General features: G+C 36.1%; 1 protein-coding gene and 1 non-coding gene across 3 annotated transcripts in view; one reads left to right on the top strand and one right to left on the bottom strand.

The window, feature by feature from the left end:
- The window catches only part of LOC129240276 (elongation of very long chain fatty acids protein 6), a 104,934-nt gene that overhangs the window by 52,524 nt on the left and 29,841 nt on the right, over positions 1-22,569 (top strand). The gene's annotated exons all lie outside the window — the stretch shown is intronic.
- Positions 16,243-16,448, bottom strand: LOC129243294 (U12 minor spliceosomal RNA). The gene has a single exon (XR_008582273.1). It is a non-coding gene; the product is annotated as a U12 minor spliceosomal RNA (small nuclear RNA).

Below are 22,569 nucleotides of genomic sequence, written 5' to 3'. Positions count from 1 at the left end.
AGTATATCATAGGCCCAGTGTAAGTTTCGCTCCTCTCACTCCGAAATATTTGTAAATAAATAAAAAATAGTTAAATCACACATTCACAATGGTAAACATTTTACACTTGTTTTCTCTATTTCTTCATCAGTACAACTAACCGAAAGTGCCTGGTGTAGGCAAAACTCCCGCCACAATTAACTGCTGTCATTAACTTGCCGTTTGCTGATACCGGCACGTGCGTGCATTTGTCCAATGCTTGTCAATACCCCTCGCCGCCTCACCAACTTCGCAATCTCAATCTTTCTTATCAATGAAGGCATTGAACATGAAACTGGTTTGAAACTACGCTTTTTGTGGCTTATAATTGGCATTTGCGATTGCGCGATCTCGTCGGATGTATGTACCTGTGCCATTACTCTTATATTACATCTATCTACACACATGCATACATATTTAATTGTTAACTAATTGTTGAGACATGTACATACTTACATGTGTTTTTGGTCACCAGTTTCCATTCATATGCCTTCAATAATACATGAACATTTGGATGTCAACATAAAAAGTGATCCAGTTGTATGCCGTATGAATAGGCAATCACTCAAAGCTTGTGGTTTTGATACCAAAAATTTTGTCAAAATTCAATCGCGATACATCAGTAGATGTCTATAAGATCGTGGCAGATGAAATTTTATGAATATATATTTACATACATTATATTGATATGAGTATTTCAAGACGAGCCAAAAATCGCTGATAGTCGCGAGATTTTCGAAATACTTGGATATAACTTCATCGCGCTGTAAAAAATGGTAGAACAACTGCACATGTTTACTAAGTGTCACTAATGACATTTACTTTAACTTACTTTAATTTCATTTAATAGTTTAATTGTTAATCTTTCCGATGATGCAGAAATCTCACGTAATTGCAATAGAAGCTTCTTGAAACCCTACCGCTTATTTTTCTGTGAATGTTCAATGCAAACCAGTTCGCTTCATCAATTTAAAAGTAAATTTTTTACAATACTTTGTAGGAATAGTGAATCTGATGGAAATTTAATAAGAACAATTACATTGTGGTACAAAAAAAAAAAGTTGCAAAAAAGCTTTGGATCGGACATGGTGAGGGTTGTAGCTTATGAAAAACTGAAAAGAATGGTATAGGAGAAATTTCCAATACACCCCCAAAATCTCATTTTATGGCCATAAAACCGTTTTTCAGTAGGTTGATATAAACAATCCCTCCTAACTTCGCCAATTTCCATCCGATTTCGAATTTGCTTTTTTAGTTCGAAAGAACAAAAACAAGCCTTTTTGACAGTGTGTTAACATTTTTTCTGAAATGACAACTGACGAGACTGTAGACGGAAGTATTTGGAATTTTTTTATTTTTTCTCTATTTTTTCGACTTTGACATAATTTTTACGATATTATCCGATATTGAGGATTTTTTTTAGTATCCTACTGTGTTAGTAAATTTAATTTTGCGTCAAATGAGCTATATTTGACTGTAATTGAATTAAAATTAGTAGAGTTGTGCGAGTTTTAAGATTTTTTGTTTTTTTTTTACTAATTTGGAATGTTGGTATAGCTTACGCTAAATGGGAATAAGGACGTGTTTTGATGCGTTATTATAGATACGTAATATTTATTGGAGTGTATATGTATACATAAGAGTACACTGTACTGCATACAACAGAACTGGTTAGAACTTACGAAAATATCTGACATATTATAGCACTTTTTTTTCAATAGAAATATGAAAAAGCTCCCAAGTGTACCAAAGTTCACTCTGTACATTGATTAACAAAAGAAGTTTGTTATTATAATTTAACCTTATTAAAACGTCAAAGTTTTATTGTTTGTTTCATTGAAATTCAAAAGATATAAATCAAAACGTTGCCAGAAAAGTCAAATTTCTCAATATTCTCCGATGATATGGCATCATCAGCCTTATCATAAACCAGATGATTGTTATTTTTGTAAAACGGACGTAAACGGTCATCATTATAAAACTCGAAAGCACATAAAGTATGCTGATGTTGCAACTGTTAAGAACCCCGTAGTCTTGGACGATATGATTGACTCAACTGCAGGTCATGAACTGAAGAAAGTTCAACTCATTGCTGATGATGATCAAACTGATACAATAAACCTGATGATGAAGAGTACTTTCCGTCTGGTTCTAAGTTTTCAGAACGAGACATTGTATCAAATTCAGATTTTCAGGATCTTTCTCGTGATTTACATACTTCTATGGGGGAAGACAATCTGAAACGCTCGCTTAAATTAAACAATGGAATTTAGTTGATGACGGCTTCAGATGAATGATGATGATCGAATTTCTTACAGAGAAGTATTCAAAACTGATGAAGAAATGGCAAATGTACCGTACCATACTAAACTCCAAAGGGCCGTTTCCAATGCATTTTTAAGTTTGGAACCAGTGCCGTTGTGTACTGCACCGCACCATACCGTACAGTGCTGCACTGCACAATACTCCAATAAATATTATGCGTTTATAATGACACTTGTTATTATTTTCATGCTTCGAAACGCATACCAAATCTCGTAGTAAAAAAAAATCTTAAAACCCACACAACTCTATTAATTTTAATTCAATTACAGTCAAATATATATTAGCTCATTCGACGCAAAATTAAATTTACTAACACAGTAGGGTACTAAAAAAAATCCTCAATATCGGATAATATCGTAAAAATTATGTCAAAGTCGAAAAAATAGAGAAAAAATAAAAAAATTCCAAATACTTCCGTCTACAGTCTCGTCAGTTGTCATTTCAGAAAAAATGTTAACACACTGTCAAAAAGGCTTGTTTTTGTTCTTTCGAACTAAAAAAGCAAATTCGAAATCGGATGGAAATTGGCGAAGTTGGGAGTTTCTTCATATCAACCTACTGAAAAACGGTTTTATGGCCATAAAATGAGATTTTGGGGGTGTATTGGAAATTACTCCTATACCATTCTTTTCAGTTTTTCATAAGCTACAACCCTCATCATGTCCGATCCAAAGTTTTTTTGCAACTTTTTTTTTTGTACCACAGTGTTATTAATATAATAATTGACTGTTTAATAAAATAAGAGAAAAAATAATAATAACTTGAAGTTCACCGAAACTTTTGGCGGCTACCCACGCTTCCACATGCTCTACATTTAGTACAGACTTGTAGGATTGTTTGTAGAGTTCGTTAGGTTAGGTAATGTTGAAGCGATTGCCCACTGAGGGACACACTCAGGCTCATGGCCCATTGTGATGCCGCGTGGGGAACTAGCATTTACCCCTCCTAAAACCAGTATGTACTTTTCAAAAATTTTGTAAAGTCCTTAATTCCGACAAAGCCGAGATCTTGCAATCTACGTCTGGATAAAGCAGAACAGTGACACAGAATGTACGGGATCGTCTCTTTCTCTTCCTCGTCTAGACAACTTCTGCAGAAGTCATGTGTTTGCACACCCATTCTCTGGGTGTGCCTACCGATTAGGCAGTGCCCCGTAATAACTGAAATTAGTGTGTTAAGTCTGCGCTTATCTCTTCTTAGTAGTAGTTCCGTGCGTTTAGCAGTGAGAGTCGGCCACAGCTGTCGGGCGATTTTGCAAGTGGTTTCATTACGCCATCTTTCATTCGCTACTCGTACAATTTCTTCGAGGATACGTAGTTTATATGTTTGGAAGAATATTTCTATATCATTGGCTATGTACTCATCACTCAATTTGGTACCAATTTTCGCTACATCATCGGCTATGCAATTCTCCTCAATGTCATAATGGCCAGGAACCCATGATACCTTTAGGTGAAATGACTCAGCCATCTGGTTAAGAGATGTGCGGCATTTCATGGCTGCCTTGGAGGTTGGCGACTGCTTTGTGAGGGATTTTATCGCCGTCTGGCTATCGATGAAAATGTAGATATCATCTCCAGGTATCGCATCGTACTGTACCAGTATCACGGCTTTCATTATTGCTATCAGTTCGGCGTGAAAGACACAACAGTAGTAGTAAATTCGAAAACTGAAGGAGATCCCCAGATGCTCGGAATATACACCTCCGCCCATCCTGCTCTCGAGCTTTGAGCCATCTGCGTATACATGGATGGACTCCCCCTATTTTACCTCCCGTTCTCACTCTTCCCTCGAGGGTAGGAGAGTCCTGAACGTTGTAGTGGCAAGTAAAGGCGGGACTGTATATTCCACCTATCCGAGAAGCTCCAACATGCCATCCAGGATTTTATCGTGGCCATAGTCTGTGTTTGACCACTTACTGCGACTGTGAGCCCCCAATTAAGCTTCTTATGCAGTCCTAGATGTTTAGCGTTTTCTGTTACTTTCCCCCTAAAAATATTTTTTGAAGAACAGGAACTTCTAGTCCTCGACTTTTGCACCAAGGTGATAGTCTGTTGAGAGCTCTTTGTTGAAGATAACACAGTGTTGGAAGGTAGTTTGCTATTACAATGTCATCGGCATATGAAATTATCCCACCTCACATTATTTCAAGTTCCTGAAGAAGATTATGGACGGTCAGGCTCCACAGAAGTGGAGAGATTACCACACCCTGTGGTGTACCCCTGATCGGAAATTTCTTAATAGATGTTTCACTAAAATCTGCGCGTATCGTCCGCCCGATTACCATTCGTTCCATGAACGCGACAAGCGCTCTGTTTACTGCTATTTCCGTTAGCGATTTGGTAATTGCTTCCGGATATATGCTATTGAAAGCACTGTCGATGTCCAGGAAGACAGCAAGGGTGTATTCCTTATAGTGAAGTAATTTCTTAATCATATCGACTAGCGAGTGAAGCGCTGTCTCTACTGATTTGCCTTTGCTGTATGAGTAATGAGTTCGTTAAAAGCACTTATAAAAATTAGTTGTAGAAACGTGCGCTTTCTGAAGTTATCGGGGAAAAAAGTTGCAGAAGTAAAAAAACCGAAAACCGCTTTTTACCGTAGTTAAAAACTTTGTATGGTTACAATTTGCGTAGCCAAAATGTATTGATGAGTGACTATGATTCGGTAGTGCACGAATTCGAATCTCCGGGCATAAGGCACCAAATAATTTAAAAGGTTGTTTCTAATAGCGCTCGCCCCTCAGTTGACAATGACCAACCTCCGAGTGTATTTCTGCCATGAAAAAAGCTTCTCATAAACATCAGTCTGCCATTTAGAGGCGACATAAAACTGTAGGTTCCATTTGTGGAACAACATCAAGACGCACACCACAAAGAGGAGAAGGTGCTCTCGGCCAAACATGCAATAAAGGGTGTTAGAGCTAGAAACGTTTTTCTAGTTCAAAATCACAACAACGTTCTTCACTTAATTGTGTTCCATTTCAATTATATTTTCGATAAAATAAATTTCGAAATGATATTCATTTTGAAAGCACCTTTGTACACTTTTCTTTTTTCTCTAAAAGATTTGTGTAGAGGCAATATAAGTTTACATACTCGTATAATTAGAAATTTAACTATAAGTACTTCGGTTAGGTAAAAGTCTTGCAGGTATTGCGCAAACTTGAATCGAATAGAGGTCTGAAGAGGATATAAGGAGTTTGTATTGTCATTTATTATATATAACCAAAACAAATTAACAGTGGAAATAAATCCGACAGATTAGAGTTTTGTATATTTGAATTTGAATTTTGCTTATTACGTCCGTTACTTCGGTTTCACAATGATAACTTCAAGTTTTCCAAACGTGATTTAATACTTTCTAACATTGATGAAAGAAGTGCAGTTGCGGTGTTGTCAACAATTTCAAAGGAGAAATTATCAAGTTGAAGTTATTGGTGATATGCAGAGGCACATTATTCCGTCATTTAACACGCGTTGAACCCAGGTGTCACAGAAAAAGAAAGTATTTCTATTTATAAACAGGGATATGTTAGATTCTGAACACTATATAACTTTAATCGAACTCGGAAGAACCAACAGCCAGTTCCTCATTATTTACTTTTCTTACTTTACATCAAGACAACGAAATCCTTCCAGCGCCGTTCTAGCATTTCAATGCCACTTTTGTGGAACGATTTATCTTTTGACCCGAAAGAAGCCTCATTTTGAGCCAAATTTCTTACCGACGAGCGTTTTTATTTCAGATTTGCGAACAGCCAGTAGTCGCTCGGAGCCAAATCTGGCGAATGTGGGAGCAATTCGAAGTTCAATTCATATAGTTTTGCCACTGCTAAGAATCATCAACACGTTCCTGTTTTTGGGCAACAGTGAGCAAACGCGGCACCCACTTTGAACAGAGCTTTCTCATATGAAGCCAACGCTTATGCAGTATGAAGCCAACGCTTATGCTATATGGAGCCAACGCGTTCTTTTGATATCTTTACGATGTCAGCTAACTTATGCAACTTCACATTTCGATCATTCAAAATGATTTTGTTTATTTTTTTGTTTCCTGGGGATACCGCCTCATTTGGAGGTCCACTGTACGTTTGAATTCAGTAAACCATCGCTTTATTGTTGCTTCTGATGAAGTGGAATCCCCGTAACACTCTTCCAGGCATTGCTTCACTTGAATGGTATTTTTTCCTTCAAGAAGTAGTACAAAACTAAAACAGGAAATTCTTTTTGGTCCATTGATTTGAAAATAACGAAAGTAGCGTCACTCTTAGCACAATCACTCACGAACTAATGAATAGAATATCATCAAATTTTAGGAGTTGTCTTTTTAAGATTAGTCGTAACTGAAGAAGAGTTGAATGCAATAAAACTAGTGCCATCTATGTGTTAGGGCAGGGACTTTTCAGCCCATGTGTTTTTATAGTAATAATGAGTAAAGACGGATTATTTAAAGGTGCGGTGGCACTAGAGCAACTGATTTTGCGATTTTGTGCTTTGAATGTCAAAGTGATCTGCTTCTTTGTTGCTGTTTTGTTTACATTCGCATAGTAATTTTGACATTCAGAACACGAGATTGCAGAAATAAAATGTATCTAAATGTTGTAGTTGCTTTAGTACCACCTTCGCTATAAGTCGCCTTGGAACGAAGCTTGTTGTTCCCATTTTTTCTTTTACTTTGTTTCGTTTGCCATTGACAATGTCAAATAGTAACCAAACGATGAAATTGATGTCGATGCGTAATACCATTTTTATCATCAGAAATGTTAGTAATGTAACCGCGCTGGAGACTAGTGCGTACATATTTCTCCTGACGTTAAACTTCAATCTGTTATTAAATTATATTTCACTGTTAAATGCTTAAACTACAATTAACTCTCTTTCTTCAACACTCTCATCACTCTATGCTTTCTTTGTCTAGTTAAAAAAAAATTGTTGGTGTCGTAATGGCGGCGCTGCAAAGTATTAACGCACAATATTATTATTTAATTTTGTTTTTTTGCTTTTGTTTGTAAATTTCAGGTTTTATTATGTGCATACATATGTATGTATGATTTTCATATTTCGTCTATTATGTTGCTTTTACACCACATTCGCTTACGTTATTGCAAAATTGTTTTATTTTATGTGGACTTCGTAGCATCCATCATATCTTCACGTATCGTTTCCCCCATTAACCTGCTCCAATAATCATTTTTTTTCTTTTTCGCATATTACCACCGGCTCACCTGCTTTCGCGATTGTTAAATGTTGGGCGAATGTTTTTCGTATGTTATTTATTTTGTATTTTTTTTTTTTTTTTTTACGTTATTTTTTATACTTTGCACTCTGACTTATTGGCAGATGTTGATTTCTTAATGCTTATTTTCATATTACAACATTTTTTGTGCTTTTTTTGATATGCTTCAATAATACAATTTATTCTAATAAGAGCAAATTTGGTTTATTACTTCACACAAAGTTTTATTGCAAATCAAAACAAAGAAGTAAAATAATGAATTTTATTATTGACCAACTTAAGTTTTTTGCAAAAACTGGAGTTACTAATATGACCAACGAAAAATTTTGTGAAAGGAGTAGTAAAACCATATAAATTTTGTTAAAAGACTTAATAAGTCATTCGCTTTAGGTAGGAATTAAAGATATACGGGCAACTAAATAAACCAAGGCTTTATCACGTAGTTTAAAATTCGAGAGTCGACGACCGATGTTTCACTCATTTGCTGTAAGATTGTTATAATCGGCTTTAAAGCCTTCAATTTACCAAGCACAGAACAGATTTTCATGTAATGAGCAGAGCACTGTTAATTCATATCATGAGATTATGGCACTCTTACAGCAAATGAGCGATATTTATTGGCACATCCAACTAAAAGTTTTATTTCCCCTGATTGAGTTAACAGCATTCTCACACCTGGTAAATGCTGTCTTAGGGTGCGTGCATGTCAGAGATACGATAAGCGATAAGAGCGTCGATAAGAGCAGCGACAAAAGCATAGCGTCGAACTTTAGTTTTGTGTGGTGTATAAAACAGAGCTGCGATAAGAGCGTTAGTTGCATTTGCATTTTAAGTTTTGAAAAGTGAAGAGCTATAATATTTATAATGAGTGATTCAGAGGAAGAAAATATGTTGTTGTTGACGCCTACTGCTGCATATTATCATCTACATAATACTGTAAGGGAAAAACGTCAGTTTTCGGCGCATCCTATAAACCAAGCAAGACTAGAACTCGGAGAATTTCACCATCTCTAAAATAGTTTGAGACAGGATCGAAAAAAGTTTTTCGAATATATGAGAATGACAAGCGATACATTCGATTATATTCTGTCTCAAATTTTAGGCAAAACTGCCACAACAGACCAATCTTGCAAGATGAGCGATTGATGCTTACAATAAGGTACATACGTACGAATAATTTTATTGGAGAAAAATTAACATATTCATTTAGAATATTGGGAATCTAAATCGGATATTCATTGTTTTGTGCATTGTCATCACATCTAGCCGTGATGTTTTCAGTGTTACATTCAATATAAATAGGTATTGATTTATTAACCAGTTCATGTGTCAGCTGCAATACTTTGCCACAATTTATCCAAAATGAGTCTGTTGTGGTGATTTGGATCTTTTTGATCCCAAATTGCAGGTTTTAAAAATACTGCACTTATAAAATCTTCTGTGTCCATCATCGATAATAGCGAAGAAATTACTAGCCTACAATTTCTACGCTCTTATCGATGATAGCGAGCGAAGAGTGAGTTAGCGCGCTGCTCCGACATGCACACTTCTATTAAAATACATGCATTAATTTTCTACGCTTCGCTCTTATCGACGCTCTTATCGCTTATCGCATCTCTGACATGCACGCACCCTTAGATCGCATCAGTGGAGCTGTTTTCATAAAAGCATAGTCTACACAATTGTTCTCAGGAGCGTAAGGTGATATACATACATTTTTCTATGAGACTTTAATGTTGGTCGATGGATGGTGCAGGATTTGAATTTTCCCAATAGTAATTAAAGTTACTTGGATAAGAAATTTTGGTCAAATTTATATTTCAAACAAAATCAAAATTTGGTTATTCAACTATTGTAAAAATAAACTAGTATGAAATTTAATCGAACGTGATAATGAAAAAACACTTAAATATTTCTAATTTCATAGCATTTTCATTTCGTGTGATACGAAGGAAAGAATTGGAAGTCTTCTAGAGAAAATAAATAATAACAGAAACTTTAAAAGACATACTGGTTCTATTTAGTTTACATTATATGTACAATCATAGACCACGCCACTAAACGATAGCACCTCAAACAGGCTTTACTATTTTCCTATTGTATAAAAAAGTCGTATAGATCTAAATTTAAAATTGTATACAAAAATTAGAAAATTCTCATCCCGATTCCGCGTTTTTTAATTAAAGTTTCTAGATAACTTTTGATATGCTGTTTTAGAGCTTATAAAATTTTAATATAATATAATAAAGTGGAAGCTTTAAGCCGCTAAACAATGCCATTGATTTCTTTATAATTTGTTTCTTTGACGGTGTTGCGTATTTTCTGTATATAATAAATGCACGGAATTTTGGTTTTTAGTTTTTTTTCTTCTAAAGATTGGAATTGTGATGAGAAGTTTGTGGAATTTTTCTAAGTTTAGTATAAAGTTTGAAACTTGGATTTATATAATATAGTTTATGTTAGACAAGGATCTATACATTTGTAAAAAATTAAAAAGCATTAAAAAAAATTGTGGTATTTGTCGAAAGCGAGGATGCACTATCACGACAGGCGGCGAGCAGATGAAGATGTCAATTGCAAGGTAAACAAAGCAAGGGCAGCGTTCGGGCGAATGTATTTGCAATATGGGCGAGTTTCCAGGCGCTCTAAACTGGGAATATTCAGCTCATGTGTGAAGTCAGTGGTATTGTATGGATGCATGGCTGATCTCAATACCAACACACAGAGGCTAGAATCTTTCGTCAACAAATGTCTTCGCATCATCTGTAGAATACTCTGGCCGAACATCATCAGAGCTACGAATGAGAAAACCACCAAAGAGCTCGTGGTCGGCCGAATATTACTTGGAGAAGGTCGATGTTGCGCGAGCTAGCACATGCCGACATCACATAGGACGGCGCAAATACAACAGCCCAGAACCGTGTACGTTGGCAGAGCCTTGTCGAGGCCCTAGGCTACCGAACGAAGTAAACAAGGATATAAAAAAAATAGAAATAATCAAAATATGTCGCGGGGGCTATATACTCAAAAAACTTAAATACTGTTAGTTTGTATATGCACTGAAGTGGCAACGCTAAAAAATTAGCATCATCATCTTTGAAGAAAAAAATATCATAGTTTAAGTGCTGAACATATTTTGGCGAAGAGTTTTTTATTTACATACTGATCATATATTTTTATGTATCTAAAGGCAAGAAAATACGATCACAGTTCGGTTGCATTCAAGAAGCATCTCTTGATCGAGTATCGAAAACAGGAGGCCTTGGTTATTTCTCAAATTTTCTATATTTAAAGCTCGAGCTATGAAGTCAACAATGGCTTTGTTGAATAATAGTCGTCATCTTCTACGAATGAGTCTATCGAATATGTTAAAGCAATTCGAAAGGGCTAAGCTTTTTTGTTTATACATTTTTCTACATCTAAGAAACTTGGCATCATGAATAATTTCGAAATCACGTTCTAAATTTTCAAAACGAAACTTTTTCTTCAAGTTTGCAAAAAACCTACACTTTTACGCCTAAAAAATATACAAAAATAAAATTTGTATTTCATTTTAATAGTTTACTAACTGATTTAGTACCAACCTTTGGCAACTTTAAATTTGAAGCCGGCTTTAGGAGTAAGAGCCGCCTGTAACTCGACTATGACTTAGATGAAGTATAAGTAGCAGTAAAATAATTATAAATTTACAGATAAAGTAAAGTAATTAAAGGGTGACTTACTTACTATATTTAGATCTGCTTGTAACTTCGCTTTGACTATGCTCCACTATTCCTCCAAATTTTCAATACGAAAATATGAAGCCAGCATATCAAAAACGTTTCGATAAGCCAAAACTTAAGAGGCTACATATTATATGTTTAGCGTTCATCGCTGCAAATATTTTTGCCTCCAAGCTTTAAGCACAACGTATTTATTATTTAATTATATTTGCATATATATGCATTTACATATACATAAGCGATCTCTACACGAACTTGGAGAAAGTAAAGCAACAGTCAGCCTTATAAAATTTCAAAAGGTAAATTTGACTTTAAGTATTTCAGTATTTTCGTGGTTGGTATTAAATATTTATGATCGGCGAAAGCATATACATATTCATGTGTATGTATGTAAATTTATACTTCCATGCGCATAAACATGCAAAATTAAATAACGCCGACTTGATTTTAGTAGACAAATTAGTACCGTGAAACCAAAAAAAAAAAATCGATGAACGAATAAAGTAACAGAGCACATAAAATTACGAAAACAACGAATTAACAAATTTGAGTTCAAGGTTTAAAATTTGTTTTGGCGCTTGCTGCGAAATGGTGGTGGTGATGGACTGCTGGCCATTGGCTTCAAGCTTGAGCGAGTAAAATTGCAAAAATCAGAAATTGATTAAAATATATTTATTTACAATGGCATCCACCAACTAAAGCTAAATATCAAAGTCAAATCCAACGCTGCCGCCCTCTTCTAACGCCTTTGAGTAGAACGCGTGAATCAAAAAAATGCATTTTTTGCGTTATTGCGTTAGCTGCTGCTAAATGGAATGGAACAAAACGACGAGTATTTTGATTTTCAACCAGCAAGCGCTGCCAATTTCCCGCCATTGCTGTCGCGTGGCCAAGATAAATTTAGTTGCTCAGTCGTAACCAGCTCAGCAAACTGAATTAAAACAATGCCAACAATTCACAACAAATGGCTTGCGATGGCCGTAATTACCGACCGGCCAATTTACTCACTAACCACACAACTGACTGAGAGCGAATCCATTGTCTTGTTTTGTTGTGAGTCTCATAAGCAACGACCAACATTGGACGATCTGGCATGGTCTTCGGTCGCACGCGCTTGCTGCACATTTTCAACGCATTTGTCAGTTGGTAGTCATTGCTGGCGTTTAAAAGATTAAAAACAAAACTCAAGCGCACATACTATATAACTTGGAGACAACGCATACGTATTTATACACATACATTTGTACACACATGTATGTAAGTGACGGCGCGAAAGTTGCTGTGTCTGCAGATATGGAGGCAGCACGCCGATTGCATAACACAGGGCGATTGACATACAAATGTTGATATGAAGAATAACTTCTGTTTTTCACCGTTGATGAGTAATTTCATTGTCATTAATGATTGCTGTTGTTGTAACCACAGTTTGGATTCATTCAGTAACGGAGACTACTTGTACTCGTGTCTAGTTTACGTATACTGCCGCTGCGGCTGCTGCTTTTGCTTTAGTGTAGTGACTTGATACATTTTTGAGTTTCAGATCGTTTCTACTGGGGACAGCGGTTCGAGTCCTACAACAGGGCAAATTTTTTTTTTTTTATTGTTATTTTTTTAGATCTTTTTTTATTATTATTTTTTTAGAACTTTTTTTTATTGTTATTTTTTAACCTTTTTTTAATAAATTCCCATAATTTTATTTTACTTAGTGACTCACTTAATTTTTTTTTTTAAATTTAATATAACATCATTTTATAGAAATTTAATTTGTATACCATTTTTAGGTACTTGGTACTTTTCTATACAATATTCAAGTTTTAAAAATTATAACAAAATATTAAAATTTCTATAAGTTTTTTATTTAATATTTTGCTACTACTTTTTTTTCGTTATTCATTAAATTTTAACTTATTTTATTTTTTCAAATCATTTCAGAATTTAATATAACATTCTATTTTGTGTTATGTTGTATTATATTTTTTATTTATTATTACATATACAGCTGTGTCCAAAAATGTAGTAGTGCAGCACCTCACAACATTCGTATTCATTTTTCTATATGTTAAACATTACAAGTTAATCGGGTTTTAATTTATTTCTAGGAATATCATACAAAGAAGAGAATAGTCAAAAGATACCGTTAGTTTTCCATTGGTTTGTGTAATTTTTTGACGACTTTTGCGAAGTGCACCGAAAAGTGGCTGTTCATAATTACCACAAAAACCACTACTAGTTACATTAAAGGAAAAAACAAAAGAGAATAACTTTATTCAAAAATGATTTTTTAAGCTTTTCATACTCAATACAGTCTAATATTTAGCCTTTATTTTTAATAACGACTGCGCATCGACGGGGCATGGAATCGATAAGGTCCTGACAACGCTTCAAGGGGATTTGAGACCATGCTTCGTGAACCACTTGCCAAAGCTAAGCTTTGTTTGAAGCATTTGCAGTTGCTACAACCCGCTTAACATTTCCGCATAAGTTTTTCATCGGATTAAGATCTGGGGACTGAGGTGGCCATAGCATAAGATCGATCTTTTCGGATGCAAACCAATCTTTCCCAAGCTTGTTCGTATGTTTCGGATCGTTGTCCTGTTGAAATGTCCATTTTATAGGCATTTCCCAACTGGCATATAGTAGCATTGTATTTTGTAATATGTCTACAGAAACATGTCTATCCACAATGCCATTTATCATATGAATAGGGCCAACGCCATTGCAAGCCCATATCATTATACTTAGGTCACCATGCTTAACTGTCTTCTTTGTGTACCTAGGATTATTTTCGGTGTTTGGTGGTCGTCGTACATACTGCCTAGAGCCTGTTCCACCAAATAAAGCAATTTCGCTTTCGTCTGTCCACAATATGTTTCGCCACTTTTCTGCAGGCCAGACCAGATGAGCATTTGCTAATCTGACTCGTCCTTCCACATGCTTCCTAGTCAAAAAGGGTACTTTTCTAGGACTTCAGGCATTTAGATTTTTCTCAATTAGCCGATGACGTCACTGACCGAGAGATTCAATTCATTTTTGATAACTTTAGATGATGTTGCCATCCTTATTTTGCTAAAGCGCACAATGCGTCTATCTTCGACAGAATTCCGATTGGACGAAAAGAATGTACGAGTATATTTTTGGAGCAAATAAAAGTGCTTTCAGGGAGACTTCCATAAACAAATAAAAATTGTCACGCTGATTTCAATGGCATAGCAAATATTTTCCCAAATAAAAGCGATAAGTACAAAAATTTATAAGTCCAATTTTGCAATTCTGAAAACACTCTTTTCAAAGTTTTGTTGGTTGTTTTCAATAATGCGAGTAACATTATCAAATATGCTTTTCATACGCACATTTTCTAACCTTTCGCAATAAGTTTTAGAGAAAAATTCAGTAGTTTTTTTTTATCGCAAAATGTGTGCAGGAAACATTTCCCTTATCTGGGCACAGGAATATAGAGGGAAATGAAATTGCCGATGAGCTTGCCAGGAAGGGGTCGGCAGAACCGGTTCCCTTCTTAGACATCGGTATCCCCTTGGCCGTCGTTAAAGGGAAACTACACAATTTCTTTCTAAAAAAAGCGCAAGACAGATGGAAGTCTGTCTCATTGTGCGCTATTTCGAGAGCACTATGGCCCAATACGATAGAAACAGAACGCTTAAGGTGGGGGAATCCCCCGCCATTCAATTTCCAAACTCATTGCGATGTTCACAGGTCACTGGATGATCGGTACTCTTGCGGAGAAACTTGGAATTCCGTACAACCCCTATTGCAGAAGCTGTGGGGATCCTGCAGAGAAAGAGACTGTGGAACACTTTCTCTGCAAATGCCCGGCTCTGGCGGCTAGGCGCTTGAGATTCCTTAGCGTGCCCTTTGGGGATGACTTGAAGAAATTCTCCAGCCTAGATCTCTTTTCTCTCCCCCGCTACATCAACAGCACTGGATGGCTGTAGACGGTTTTCTCTCCTCCTTAAAACCTTTCACAGGTAGTGGTCCTCATTATGTTATCAAAACGGCACGTATGTAAGTGCTACTTGTAGTGTACCTGGGGTACTCTTGCCATCTTACCTACCTACCTACCTAATCGCAAAATTGGCTCTTCCCTGTTATAAAACCAACAAAATTTGTAGATCATACAAAAATGTATAATATATCATCGACTTTTCTCTATCATAGAACCATATTTTAACACTAGGAACTAAATCCCAAAAGTGCTTAAAGCACTAATTTGTAAGTTACATGAACTATTTTATATATCGCACTTGTTACGTTAAAGCGTAACAACTCAAAATTTCCAAATTTTAGTTTTTTTGCAAGAAAACAATGTACAGAGGTCATCTCTACCCACTGTAAAAATCGTTCAGTGATTTGTCTAGTCTTTCGTTAAAAAAACCGTTTGACTCTCTCTTTGTTTTCAGAATGACTTCTTTTGTCTCAACTAAAGAGTTACATTTTTAGTTGTCTCCAAGTGTTTGAACAAATTTGTGTCACTTAAAGTGCAACATTTTGAATTGTGCCTGTTTACAACCAAACGGTTTGTTTAAGTTTGTTTAAGTTACGTGTTATTTTTTCAGTTAAACAGAGACAACTCAAAATAACACGACTAAGTGTATAAAAAAATTTCAGGAAAAGAGTAACAACTCAAAAATTTGTTATTTTAGCGCAACTACTAAACAAATAAGAATGAAACAACCGTTATATTGTTTTTAATGATATTTTCGTGCAATTACATATTTTTTTCCTTGTAATACCTATTCTATTAATATTTACGGAAACAGTTTTTCGTCTCTACTAAAAATGTTCAGATTTTGAGTTGTTACGCTTTAACGTAACAAGTGCGATATGTATCTGCATAATTTCCTTACTCACTTATCGGTTTAAATGTTTATGTATTCAACACAATTTCATCTAAAATTAAATTCCACTATTATATATTACTCATAGGGTAGATCGCTTCACCCAAACTCTACAACTCGAAAAGTAGTGAGCGCATGAGTTCAAAGGGACGACCTGTACCCATTCAAAAATTAGCGCTTCGTAAAATGAGAACACCCCAAAAGAGCGATGCTCTCACCATACTGCCTAGAAGCCAATCAACCGAGCAGTCAGCAAGGTTGGACGGTTTTCCTTACTGTTAGTTTTAGGCACAAATTAGTGTAGCAGTGAACGAATTACTTAACCAGCGATGTTTGTAAACATGTTGAGAATCAGATGGTTGTTGTTAGTGCATGCGTGTTTCAGGAACGAAAATGGCGTAATGTGAAAAAAGATCAAAAGTAAAAGCTTTTTAAAAGAACTTAGAGCAGCAAAAGCACTTCTCACTGTGTATGTAAAAACATAAGGGTATGATTACAAAGCTACACAAGTACACGTATTTTAGAAGGATATACATACATACATACATACATACATACATGCATGCATGCATACATGGCTGGGTACATATTAATATAAATACATAGTAAGAAGAATAGAATACAATCTTGTTTTTATTTGCTAAAGCAGATTTAACATTGTTGAAAATAACTAATCGGTTTATAGGGCTGACGTCAAATTGTTTTTTTATGTCTTGCAATTTATTTTATGGAAAAACAAGTAAACTAGTTCCTACTGATTCGTAGTTACAATTTAATTTTAAAAACACTCATTCACTCATCGCACGCACACTCATTCGCATAGCTCTACATATTTAAAGTAATAGCGAATACGGCATACGACAATGCATCGGTCATTAGTCGTCGTTAATCGTTTGTTAGCAATCAATACAGCATTGGTGGACGTATATATACAGCTGTGTTCAAAATAATAATAGCGCGACGCATGACTAAGTTTTAATTTTTCATTTTTTTTTTTTTGTATTTCATATTTTTTATACAATTTTTTTTTTTAATTTTATTTGTTTTATTTATTTATTTTTTTTTTTTAGTTTAAAGTTATGTGGTTTTTGTTGTAGAATACTCTGTAGAAAAAATTGACTACAAAATAAATAGATAAAACATGGTAATTCATCACGCCACTATTATTTTGAACAGGGGTGCATGTAATATACATATGTGTGTTTGAATATGTATAAGTATTTAAATATGCAAATACACTTTTTACTCTTTTTAATTGTTTTTATCTAAATAAGTAAAAATTATATGGCTGCAATTTTTTTACTTTAATCACAGGCCTTAGGCCTCACTCCTAGGTCGACATGCTTAAAGATTGAATGTATGTATGTCACTTCCACTATTGCAGAAGCTGCAAGAATGAGGAAGAAGAGTTTTTCAGACATCTTCATTGTCACTGCCCTGCGTAGCATGCAAATATGTTTAGATACTTTGGCTCATCGTTCTTGAGTGAAACCGATTACCTTAGGGATATACATAAAAGGAGGGTTCAATAGGTACCCGTGTTAGAAATGAAGACACCATTTTTTCACATAGTCCCCTTTTAGAAAGATACACTTCTTCCAGCGCTCTGGCCATTTTTTTAACACCTCCCAACAATAAGTTTTGTCGAGCTCTCCAAAAGACGCCTTCCTCGTTTGAACTAATTTTTCCCCCGCGAGCCATTTCTTCATGTTAGGGAACAAGAAAAAGTAGCAGGGAGCCAGATCGGGTGAATAAGGGTCCAGATGAATGTGCTGGCGCGTTATCGTGGTGAAACGGAACCTTCTTTTTCGCCAAATGCGGTTGCGCCTCCTTCAAGTTTTTGTGAAAGCGGTGCGATAACTCACTTCAGTATTGTCCAGTTATCGTTCTTCCTTTTTCTAAAAAATCAATGAGGATGACGCCGTTCGCATGCCAAACAATCATAGCCATGGAGCAGATTCACCATTGTTTTGATTGTTGCTTAGTTTCTGGTGTGTAACGATGAATCCAGGTTTCATCAACTGGGACAACTCGACGCAAAAATGCCTTCGGAACTCGCCTAAATTGCTCCAATCACTGTTTCGAAGTTAACAGACGCACCCGCTTGTTGTTGCTTGTGAGCAATCGCGGCACCCATCGGGCCGAAAATTTTTTCATTGCCAACTTATCAGGTAAAATATTAATTGCCATTCCAGTTGACAGACTTCTCGTTGGTCGATCGGTGAGAATCATGTCGTGGAGTTTTTGAATGAGTTCCGCGGTAATCACGTTTGCCGGGCGCCCTCATCAAAAATGGATATTCGCCCACGTTTAAATTCGTTGAACCAATATCTAACTGTGGTCATGGATGGGGAAGCGTCCCCATAGTCAGCATCCAACTTTGCTTTTATCCCCTCACATTTTTCCCCGTCCAAAAGCAAAAAGCGAATTACCGAAGGATACTGCGCTTTTTCCATCTTAGCGAAAATCACGAAACACGTCTTACTGGAATAACTCCCAAATCCAAACTAACCTATCAACCAGTCTGAAATTTGTTTTGCCGTCGATTGATAGACGGCAGCACACGATGCTAATACCAACTTCCCTCAGGAACGGTCTCTGTCATCAACAACGAGTACTTATTGAACCACCCTAGCACGTGTCAGTCAGATCAATCGGTTTGCACTTAAATCAAAACAAAGAGTAGCAGGTAAATTGCTGCTGTGATATCACAATGGATCGGCAACGGTCTAAGTGAGTTTTGAAGTTACTTCGGTTTCTGTTTTGCACGATTATTCTTTTTTTTCCTCACATCTGTAGAAGCAAATCATTTGTGTTTAAATTAAATAATTTCTATTACATTCAGAGCTGACGTTATTTTTTTTTTATAGAACGAGTACTTTATAATAAGCAATGAAGACGTAAATTTGAAGAAATTTTAAGTTTTTATATGCATTTTTAAACCCACTAAATATACATAAACTACCAGCTTAATATGAAAACACACCATAAATTCTAACGAAAAATGTTCATAAAAATCTATCTGACATGCACATCAAATAGAATTAATCTGCTTATGCCAATTATTCTTATTTAATAGCTTTTATAGTACAGGGTGGTTAAATTTCAAGGGCCGATGTTGAATGTGAACCACACCTAAACGTCAACGACACCGTTGGACTTCTTTCTTTGGGGTTATTTGAAAGAAAAGGTGTACGTCGATAAGCCAGCAACAATTCAGGAGCTAAAGGATGAGATAATTCGGCACATTAACGGCATAGAACCTCAATTAAGCCTCAGCGTCATCGAAAATTTGGACCATCGGATGGAGGTGTGCCGCCGAGGCCGCGGCCCCATTTGATATTTTGTTCCATTCGTAATTGAGCCATACCAATACAGAGAAAAGACAATAATTTCCTAAAAAAAATTGTATTTTATTCAAAATCAACACCGGCCATTGAAACTTAACCACCCTTTATAAAAGACAGTGAGTGAGAGAGCGTTTTTCGTCATTATTTTGTTAAGCCTCAGATTTTGCCAGAGCATTACGGGAGGTATGTTGAGCGGTCTTTCGCGAGATGAAACCCTCATCAGGGTGGCAAGGTTAGGCAAAATGCACTCAACATACAGAAATCAACCATCAAAATTTACTATGTCTAAAATTTTATCCACTGAGTGTCTGATAGTCCACGATTATATAAACAATATTTACAGCGTGCTCAGCCAGTAATAAAAGGTAGAATAACACCACTAATGAGTCGCGAGAGCAATGAAATTTTTATTATTTAGTTAAGTCTGAAATTGCCACAAGTTGTTCGGGCAACTATTTTAAATTCAAAAATTAAATTGGCAGAACGATGTAAATGTCCCGTGCGCGTGGGCGCCTTGTGTTAATTCCCGAGTTTCGACGAATTTTAAGTACCGATTGTTGATGGAAGTAAAAACCTGTTTACTACAAAATTTTATTACAACAAGAATTATTATTAGTTACAACAAACTTGTTTCAATTTATGTACTTAAATAACGTAGTGTTAATTGATTTGCATTGAAAGCTGCATCGTTAATATTTACCGATAAATCAACTCATTTAGTGGAACGAATTTTTACAAATCAAATATAGTACCTAGTTATTAAATAACGAAAAAAATTATAATAAAAATGAGATGTAAGCATAGTTCGCTTCATCATAATCAAATTAATTTAGCCACAAACTACACGAAAACAGAGCACGCGCGCTCAAGGGATATTTGCATCATTCTGCCAGTCGATTAATATCAGAATTTTATTCTGCAAATTTAATTTTGTGCTTGAAATAGAAATTTAATTTCTCTCACAACTCATTAGGCGTGTTCTGCCCCGTTTTATTACCAGCTGGTCGGTGTGCCAATATTATCCTCATAACCGTGGACTATCAGAGACTTAGTGCCTAAAATCGCAGCATTAGCTAAGTGGCAATTTTGGTGGTCGATTTTTGTAAGTTCACTGAATTTCTTCTAACCTTACTGCTCTGATCAGGGCCTTATCGACGCATGACGACCTTCTTCTTCTTGATTGATGCGGCAACCGTTTACGCGTTTTAGGCTCAGTTTAACAAATCGCGCCAGTCGTTTCTTTTTCTCGTGCTAACCGGCGCCAGTTGGACATACCAAGTGAAACCAAGTCCTTCTCCAACTGATCCTTCCAACGCAGAGGTGGTTTCTCGTCCTCTGCTACCACCAGCTGGTACTGCATCGAATACTTTCAGAGCCGGTTTGTGAGCGTTTGTTTTTATTCGGACGACATGACCCAGCCAGCGTAGCCGCTGGATCTTTATTCGCTGCGCTATGTCTATGGCGTCGTAAAGATGATACAGCTCATTGTTCCATCGCCTGTAATACTCGCCATTGCCAACGTGAAAAGGTCCAAAAATCTTCCGCAAAATCTTTGTCTCAAACACTCCAAGGCACGCCTCATCGGATGTTGGCATCGTCTAAGCGTCTGCGCCATACTTTAGGACGGGCATGATGAGAGCCTTGTAGAGTGTGAGTTTTGTTCGTCGAGAGAGGACTTTACTACTCAATTGCCTACTTAGTCCAAAGTAGCACTTGTTGGCAATAGAGATTCTACGTTGGCTTTCCAGGCTGATGTTGTTATGGGTGTTAATGCTGGCTCCTAAATAAATAAAGTCATAACTGTCAACAGTGACGTGGGTGCCGATACGCGAGTGCGCCGACTGTTTATTTGATGACAGGAGATACATATTTCGTATTGTCTTCATTCACCATGAGACCCATTCGTTTTGCCTCTTTATCCAGTTTAGAAAAGGCAGAACTAAGAACGTGGTTGCCTTTAAAAACTTGTGCCTGAGCGATTAAGTTCTGTGGCTCACACGATCTTTTCCAACATCAGGTTAAAGAAGTCACACGACAGCGAGTCAAAAGGTTGGGAGAGGCGCGTCTCAATTCTGACGGCGCCACTGGTATTCAACAACGTCATTTTGAATAGACGTCATAATTTTACGGGAATACCAAATTTAGACATTGCGGCTTAAAAATAACTTACTTTCGTACTGCAGCTTTAAAATCGACAAAAAGATGGTGTGTTTCGATTCTCCTTTCGAGGGTGGGTTTTCCAGTTTTAAAGCTATACATCTGGATGGCGAAAAAATGTCACTAATCCTCCTAAGTTTGAATGGTTTTGAATGGTTTTTATATTGAAAAATCAGCATGCAGTGCGACACTGCATTTAGAATACAGGGATCAGCTGAGTTATATGCATACGTATATAGCAAAACCTGTGATTCACTTGCATTTACGTGTTTGTAAAACTGTTTGCCATGCGTCGTTTGACTGATGTAATTATTAAAATAATTTGTGGTTTTTTTTTTATTATTTTCTTTGATTTTATTCAAACATTCCATTCTTTGGGAGACACTTACACAACTTGGCGGCAGCTTAACTGTAAGTCAGATGTTTACACTGTTTTAATAAGTTTTTAACTATCGTACTCTAAATTCAAATAGAACCAAGAGGTACAGGTGTGAATATTGTAGCAATAAATATACTCTAATTTACTGAAGGAAATTTCTTATTACGTGACAAGAATTCAGCAGAGCCGCTTTTTGAAGGTCATAGATAAGGTGCTTCTCCAATTTGAGCTTCTTGAGGCTTTCCGTCAGATTAACGTATTTGCTGATTTTTTCTGTGTACGTTTTATGGATATTTTTGTTCAATGGGACACCAATGTGTATGACAAACGCAGTGTTGTCATTTTTATTTACCACAAATATGTCAGGTCTACGAGTATTATGAGTTCTTGTGGTATTCGTAAGGATTGTTTTGTCATGATAGAGAAGCATGTCATTATCTTCACGCACTGGTTCTGGAACATATCTGTAATAGGGTGAATTCTCACGGTGAAAAACGTAGAATTGAGCAAGTCGTAGGTGAATAATT

Source organism: Anastrepha obliqua, chromosome 3, assembly GCF_027943255.1.
Source record: "Anastrepha obliqua isolate idAnaObli1 chromosome 3, idAnaObli1_1.0, whole genome shotgun sequence".
NCBI lineage: Eukaryota > Metazoa > Arthropoda > Insecta > Diptera > Tephritidae > Anastrepha > Anastrepha obliqua.
Note: the sequence above shows the minus strand (reverse complement) of the source record. Positions and strands in the feature narration are given on the sequence as shown.